Source organism: Dryobates pubescens, chromosome 27 (assembly GCF_014839835.1).
Source record: "Dryobates pubescens isolate bDryPub1 chromosome 27, bDryPub1.pri, whole genome shotgun sequence".
NCBI lineage: Eukaryota > Metazoa > Chordata > Aves > Piciformes > Picidae > Dryobates > Dryobates pubescens.
The window spans coordinates 14,910,483-14,919,334 of record NC_071638.1 but is presented as its reverse complement, the minus strand read 5'-3'; positions in this window follow the sequence as shown (position 1 = coordinate 14,919,334).

The window sequence follows — 8,852 nt, the reverse complement described above, 5'->3', positions numbered from 1 at the left end:
GTAGAATTTCACTATGTAACACATTTTTTTTTCTAGGAATGTCAGTTATAGTCAATACCTCCTGCTGCAGGGGCTTTTGAGTGTAATGCTGAGGTATGGAAACCAGTTTCTCCACCTACCATTTCTAATCATTTAAGGGAGGAGAGGATGAGTTTCCCTGCCCTACTGCACATGCATGGAGACTGACTTCTCAACATGAGTACCTAAACCCGAAGTCCACATTAGGCATGGTGAGTGGACTTTTGTTGTTGCTTTTCTTTTAATGTCTCTCCCGTGCTTAGTCCTGCAAGGAGCTGAAGGCCTTAGTCCCAGTCCAGCAAAGTGCTCATACACAAGTCCAGCATCAGGCACAGTCACTTGTGCTTACAGTGCTGTCCTTTACAGGAGAATTTAAAAGCCTTTTAAGTGAAAATGTGTTGGATTAGTGGCAAAAAGAGTTTAATTTTTCAAATTGAGCCAGCTAAATCAATATACCCATTACTTTTGGGGAAAAAAGCTATTAATAGAAGGGATCTGTATTCATACCAAAAGTAAGTACATACAAATAAAATACCAGCTAAACAGTCTGCTGATTGGACCACTGATTGACAAAGTGTACATACTTTTTGATTGTACAAGTGTGAAGCAAAGTGCAGTCCTGTTTTCTTTGATGAGGCAGAGTTCTCTTTGGCTGCATGTGGAGCTGCATCTACAAAGTGCTGGGTAAGCCATTTAAGTGGAAGAAAAGTATTTGGAGAACTGTAGTCAAACACTGTCCATGGGACTGGCAGATGACATGCTGCAAGGCAATGAGCAGTCAGGCAGCCTCAGTTTGCCCACCTGCACAGACAGAAGGCAGCTGCCTCTTTTCAGATTGTATTCTTCACCAGCATTCCATGCATACTGCTGGCCTAAGTCACGTTTCTGATGTCTTTTCTATACTGAATACTGAATCAAAAATATTTTTGAGGTGGATTAATACTACCTGGTTTTCCACTGAAAGCTTTGTCTTGTGTGTATTGTTAAACATCTGAAAGGCACTGAGAAGTGTATGACGTTACCTCAAAGTGCCAAGCAGTAGTGGGAACTGCAGGTAGAAAGGAAACAACACACTGTCACTTGTGTAGCTCTAAGATATTCATGTACATATTTTCCTGTTTCTTTCTAAAATGGAAATAAACTTTTAATTTTAGACTTGTATTTTAAGACTGATTTTTATTGCAAGACTTGGGATTTTTACAGTATTTGCAGAACAGTCTTTTCCAGCCCTGACTGGTAAGACTTCAGTGAGCCCTTTCAGTTGGCTGTGGAAATGTGCATGGAAGACATCAACCACAGGCTGCAAGTGGCTCTAATGATACAAAGCTGAAGTCCATCTACTGAGCATTCAAGTGAAAAAATAGAACCACCGCATATCTCCACAGCAGCAGATCTTTTGTGTCTGTCTGTGTGTCAAGGGACCAAAGTGGCTATTCAGCAGGTCCCAGCTAAACAGGCTGGGTGGGAAGTTGTCTAATTATGCTCTCCCATGCCACTTGTCTTCTGTGTGCTGCAGTCCTACCAAACCTCCCCCAGAGTACAGCTTTCTGTACTCTGGGGGAGGTGGCAGCAGGAAAGATAGGGATAGCCTTACCCTCACTCCCTGTAGTGAAAAGGGTGGAAACAGCGTCATGTGTGCTCTTCTTCTATAGCAAGATCTTGCTCTTGGATTCTGCCACCTGACTCTGGCTCCCTCTCAGGTACCTCTGGTTCCCTGTTGGGTAGCTCTGCTGGGGGTGGCCATGGTGCAACATGAGGAAACACTCCCTTTTGTTTGTTTGGTCTTTTCATATCAGTTCATTTAGTACTGTACAGGAAAGCTCTAGTGGTGTTCATTTGAGCAGGGAAAAGATGTATGCTGCCACTTTCACACTTGCTTCATACAAGCCAGTTGCTGCTGCTGTGTTGTCTGACTTAAAAAAAGATGACCCAACTCTGTTATACTTTTTTCAGTTGTTTCCTCCCAGCTAAGTGACATACTTTCAGTGTAGAATATCCCTGCTTTTGGCTACAGAGATGATTTAATTATTTTGCCCAGTTTGTGGGAGTGACTTTCTGGTATGAGCATGGTAGTTATTAGCACATCACGTGTCTGCAGTGACTGAGCTACGCACCTGCCATCATCAGGGCCAGCAGGAGAATTTGTCCAGTTCCTGGACCTGTCTGTTGCCAAGGCTGGCAGGACCACTCAGTACTTTATCTTGCAGTTTGTGCAGCAGGTTTCCATGTGTGACCACCTGCCAGTGAGCACCTTCACCTCCCTGCATCTCCATCCCTGCTTCCATCCCCATGTTGTTTCTCACTTCATGATTACAGCTGAAGTTCTTTGGAGCCAAGCCCTGGCACCAAGTTGATTTAGCTAGAAAATATAATAGTAATAATTTAGTGCCATCTACTGACTGCAGATGGTTTACCTGGTATGTCTGGTTTTAAGTGGAGGTGTCTACCAGACCCTGAGGCAATTCTTCAGAATTCCCATGGTGTGAACCACAGCTCTGTGCCTGTGCTGAGGTGTGCCTCCCCTCCTAGGACCAGTAACCTAAGACATAAGTAAGGCACATTGTAAAGCACAGCTATGATGTTATGAGCTCTCGATCTCAGATCTAGTGAGTCTCATGCATAGCCAATACTCGGTGACTGTTTTGTAAGTCCCTAGGTGCAGGTTCATCCCCAACACTTTGATATACAGCCAGAGATGTAACAGAGTGACCCCAGTGGATTATCCCTGGCCTTGCCTTCCAGTCTCCCAGGGCTTCAGTCTGCATGTTGGTGTTGCTACTGGCCCTCAGCATCCACAACACCAGCAGCAGAATGGCTGTGGTCATCTTCAGTGGACTTCCTTCTTCAGCATCAGGCCCACCTTTTTACCACCTCCTCTCTTCCATCCATATAAGCAACCTGCTGCTGATTACGTCCTCCCCATTGGTCATGGTTTTGCTATAGCTCTACTTAACTGTGGTATTTCTGATGCCAGTTACCCAGGCAGTCAGAGTTTTACATGATGTTACTGCTAGGGCTACCCACTGTGGGCAGCCTGGCTCAACACAAATTCCCCATGGCTGTCCTGTTGGGTTTAAGTTACAGAGAATCGGAATTACCTCCTGTGATTATTGCTGCAACTCTTCCTTGTTAGCTTTGATCCCTGTGCAAGATGGCCAAGCACTAGCAGGACCTTATCTGGCAGTTTACATACCAGACAGTAGCAGCAGAGGCACTTGCTTGTCACCCTTCTGCTACCACTGCTGTGTGCTCCAGCAGGACCTCTTGCTCACAAGCCACCCCCTGATCCCCTCAAAGGACATTCAAACCATTCTCGAGTGCTTGTAAGCACAGTCCCTTCCAGCTGGAAGCCACCAAAACTGTTAGACCAGCAATGGACATAAGATGTTCAACCAGGCACATGAGCACATTCCTTCTGAACCAAGCAAAGCATGCACAGAAAAAGAACATGACTTCCACTGTAAGTACAGCATTAGGTGTATTAAGTGCTGCGTAGTAGTAGCTTTTGGAAACCAACACATGGATATGTCACAACATTGCTGTACAGTTCACAGTTTCAGTCTCTGGTTAAGTTCCTTAATTCACCAAAGTGGACCTCAGGATTGCAACTTGTCTGCTCACTGTTTTCTCAGCTCCCTTGTGTTGTCTGAACACCTCATCCCAGCAAGACCTCTCAGCTTCCACACATCATGAGTCCCTTAGTCTGGAAGAGAGCTCTGCTTTTGAGAACAGACAAATGGATGTAAACCACGAACAGGTATAATGCTGCATCTTTGGTCTTCTCTTGGAGGCACAGTGGTCATGTTGTCCTCCCACTCTCCCATTAGACGAGAGATGATACATACACAGGCTGTGTTGTTACCAAACAGCACCAGTGTTCCCATGCTGACTTGCTCCACTCGTGACAATATCCTGTGGTCCACAGCTGACTGTACAGAATTAGTCCATGTACTTCATTTAGTTCTCCATTTGCAACAGCAGTTGGTGAAAGATCCTTTGTAGTACAGGCTGCCTTTGTAAGAGCAGAGCTAATCCATCTGAAAAAAGCTGTTAGTAGTTAACAGTTGAGCCTGTGTACAACAGCTAGAGATCTTACTGCATTTCACCTCATAGTTTTCTTCAGTCTGTTTTTTCAACTTAGCATGGGGTGAAAGCAACTGCCAGGTTTGGTTACCCCAGGCAGCTCTCATTGCTGTTGCATCAAACAACAAGCTGAAGTAATTTTCATAGAATTAATCACAGAACAGATTATAAGTGACCTCTTGAGGCTGTCTGGTGCAACCTCTGGCTCAAGTAGAGGCACCTAGAGCCAGCTGCCCAAGGCTGTCTCCAGATAGTTTTGAGTATCTCCAAGGATGGAGACTTTACATTGCTAAGAGATGCACGACCCATGTACAGACAGGTCCCACTCTAGATGCATTTTACAATAGTTCATGCCTCACACATAAATTCCCCATCTTTTTCACCATTTTACAGGATTGATATGGATACTGTTCTACAGGGTTTGTGGATCCTTGTGGACAGTGTGATTTTAGTTTTGCATATGCTCAGTGGTCAAAACTAAATCCGCACTGTCTGAATTAAGACCATCAGGTGATACAAATACATCCCCCTATTATTACATTGGTTGCAAAGGTATCATTTGTATCCCGTGCAATTTCTGTGGCTGACCCATACTGGGGTGTAAGCTGGACATCTAATTTATTAGTTCCATCTTTTTTGTCCACTCCATCCTCTTAGAGGTGAAGTTCAATAATTCTGAAAGGACTACTAACAAATATGTCTTACTGGAAAACCAAACATCTAAGATCATTCCTACCATCTCCAGGTCTCATTATAATTCTTTGACATCCTTCCTGAAGGAAATAAAATTGTTTAACAGTAGTGGTGGTATTCCATATCCAAACTATTGCTCTTACAACTAGAACTGAACAGGGCTTGTAATGCTTTAACAATATTCCTGATGTTGTCTTAACACAATGATGAATACTTCAAAAGGTATGGGTCTCTGTGAGGCTCTCCGTGGTCCACATGTGATCAATCCCATAGCCACGTCTGGCCCTGAACACCAGTCTTACACATTAGTTACAAACATTCTCTTCGATTTCCTGGCAGTGGGCCCCATTCACCCATTGAACTCCTCTTTCTTTGCTCCCAGTTGGTTCTGTGTTTCCCAACTCACAAGCTACAATCACCCCAAATTACCTCTGGGCCTTGCCCTTCATCCCTGGGGTGCAGATAGGACCACATTTCCCAGTGGGAGTTGATTTTCCAGTTGTCTTTTACTGGCATGCCGCTCCTCAGTGGTGTGAAGATGGAGAGAACCAGAAACCCATGCTCCCTGCTGTCTGAACTCTGCTCACATCAGTATCAGAGGCACATGACATTTACTGACATTGTCTTAGAAGATGTCTGTAGGGTGGGGTCACAGACCAGCTCATGAAAGCTGTGGCAGTACCTGGCAAGCTTTCTGTTCCCATGGCCCAGCACACAAACAGCAGTGCTCCAGATTACTCTCTTTCTGTGGCAGTTAACTCCCATCTCACTTTGATGGGACCTATCAGTTCTCTCCATCACCCTGGAGGAACTGTGGGTGGTAGGAAATGAGAGTTAACTGATGGTAGGAATTAAGTTAACTTCCTTGCAAGGAACTTGTGGATTGGTGTATCTATCAAGTGGTTTCCTTTATCTGAATCAGTATGATTGGAGGATCACATCCATTCAATACTTCACATAAACAACAAATTGTGGTGTGAGCAGTAGCCTCACATGCTGCCAATGTTTCTGTCCATCTTGCTGTTCTGTCAATGGCAACAAACATAAATTGATACAGATCCTCCTTCAGCCTTTTGAAGGGGCCCACATAATCAATTTGCCACTGTAAAGTGGCATCCATTTTCAGTGGTCAAAGGCATAACCCTGTTGTGGATTTACAATCACAGAACTGTATGGGTTGGAGGGGACCTTTAAAGACTGTCTAGTCCAATCCCCATCCTTGCAAGGGACTTCCACCATCCACATACTTCACATCCACAGAAATTGTGAACACAAATTTTAATCCCCGTTTATTAGCCTTCTTTGTGGGGGCCAGTCTCTTCTCCCAGGTAACAAGTGACAGGAAACAGCCTCAAGTTGCATCAGAGGAGATTTAGATTGGACATTAGGAAAATTTTTTTAACTGAAAGCATGGTTAAGCACTGAAACAGGCTGCCTGGGGAAGTGATGGAATCACTGTTCCTGGAAGTGTTCACAAAACATGTAGACATGGTGCTTAGGAACATGGTTTAGTGGTAGACTTGACAGTATCAGGTAAACAGTTGTACTCAATGATCTTGGAGGTCTTTTCCAACCTTAATGAGTCTGTGACTGCTTATGACCCTTCTGTGCTTCAGCACCGTATCAGTACTGGGACAGGAAGAGGTGGTCTCCGGTTGGAATGACCTCATACTCCTGTTTCTGTTTTATACTGACACTTCGCTGACTTGGAGACTGCTGCAAATGCTTCACCTTTTGAGGCAGTAGCACAACACAATTTTCCCCTTTGACAGATCTGCCTCAAATTGAGACAGGAAATATTTGCCTACTTCCCTCCTTCCCCTTCACCTCCTCCCTTTACCAGTATTATCAACCCATCCAGTTTATCCTCCCCTACTGACAACTGAGCTTCTGCTTTCCCTTTTTTACCCCTTCCCACTCCAAATATCCAGACAGATGTAGCCAGAAATGAAGGGCCCTGATAATCTAACTACATCGTCCCTGATTCCATAGCAATTAACTTCTCACTCCCCCTTCAACTGACATACAGACCCCTTCCCCCTGCATACCAGGTGTGGTAGAAATTAATCCCACTGACCAGAGGTTGGGGTTCCTAATCTTTAATGTCCCCTAAGGGTGCATATAGCTTTCTCTTTGAGAAAGGCGGGGGAGCTGATAAACTCATCTGCTTCATTTTTTCCCAAATCTCCTCTTGCTTCACCCCTTTTTCCTGAAGAATTTTCTTCATTTTGGCAAGTAAAACTCTGGTGGGCTGACTATCTAGCTCTCCTTCACTCACTCCTTGGCTGATTAAATATCTCCAAATTGTCCCTCTAGGAATGTATTTCCTCCGCTTTGCCCCTGTCTCATGCTCCTTCACCATCCCCTTCCCCTCGGGTCCCATCGGGGCTCCTATGTTCTCCAAAGTAGCCATGCATTCACCGAGAGGGCGGCCAATTAAAGTAGATCCCAGGCTGATGAAAAACTCCTTGTGCATCTCAGAAGCACGGCAGGCCAGGACCCCCACGTCCCCCTGCTCCACATTCACCGCAAAGATGTCAAAGTCAGGTGTCACCGGTTTCTCTCTCTGCTTTAACACCCGGAATAAGACATTCCCACACACGCAGGCTGATGCCTCTTGGACATCTCTCCAGGGTGCTCCCTCTGTGTTATCTTTGAGAGGCTCATACTCTCCCAAATTTTTGATCACCAGCCTCAAGATCTCACCCCCCAACATCTCCTCGGCAGGCAGGGCTCTGATAATCGCCCCTACCTTGGGCCAGGGCAGCCCGATGGTGGTCACTACCTGCTTTGCCGCCTCATGCGTGAAAGAAGTGCACTGTTCCAAGGTCCATATTCGGTTTACCCACATGGGCCATCCCTCCTCCTGCTTCTTCCAAACATTCTCTTTGCTGGACGTATCCCCGACTCCCCGGCCTCTGTCTGCCTCCGCTGGCCTTACCTTCCTAGCAGCCGCGACACCCGCCCCCGGCAACAACTCTTCCTGTGCCTCTAAACTCCAGCAGTCCCTGTCCCACACCTCCGGGTCCCAGTCTGCCTTACTGAGCGCCGCCACCTTCCTCTGATCCAGACCCTTCCCCAGGGACAGCAGGGTGCCCAAGCACTGCACCTTCGTCCTCAGCCGGGCGTTCTCGGCTGCCTCAGCCTTCAGCTCTTCTCTCAGCTTGCGCAGCTGCTCGGCCTGCTCGTTCAGCAGCGAACCGTCGCACCGCAGCGCCAGGACTTCATTGCGAGCCACCTGCAGATTGCTTTGCAGGCTCTGGATACACTGATCCTTCTCCTCCACCGCCGCCTGCAAGACCCGGGCCAGATCGAACAGCAGCCACTGCAGGGCCGAGCACTTCTTCTCTCCCTTGGGATGGTAGCTGGACACGTAATTCAGCCAGTGCCTTTCCGCAGCTTTCAGCGTGGGGTCCTGTTCAACCACTTTAAAGTCCCACGGGTCCCCACCGTGCTCTAGCATGGCCTGCATAAGCAGACCCCTCTCCTCCGGGCTCGAGGAGCTTTCCAGCTCTTTCTCCTTTGATTTCCCGCCCCTCGTTAGCCAGGACATCTTCAGGCCAGCTAGCCTGCGGCGAACACCGGCTCAGGAAAACCTCGGCCAATCCCACACGTCCCGACCCTCCGAGGGTCTCCCTCTTCAGCCCCGATGCCCGAGAAGCAGCTGAGGCAACCGGACCTTCTCCCGGACAGTGGTCGCGACTCCGGAAAACCGGCAAAGCAGCACCGCAGACGTCGTGCCCCTTCCCGCGTTGCCCCGCGACCGGATGGCAGCTCCAGCCGGCTACCCGCCTCGACACCTCCGGGAAGGCTGAGGGCAACCCCCGGCCGGGGCCAGTTTTTGCATCAATGCTGTCTACTCCTCCCCGTACTCCCAGTGTCGGGCCCTCGGCTTGTGCCACTCCAGGACGGGCCGAGCCAAAGCCCCCTAGGAGCCAGGTCAGCTGCCGCCCCGCCCCTCAACGAGCGGCGGGCCGGGAGCCCAGGGGCGGTGCTAGGCGGCTGCTGCCCCGCCCCTCAGGCCGGCGGATGGCCGCGGCCCTGCGTAGTAGGTGCAG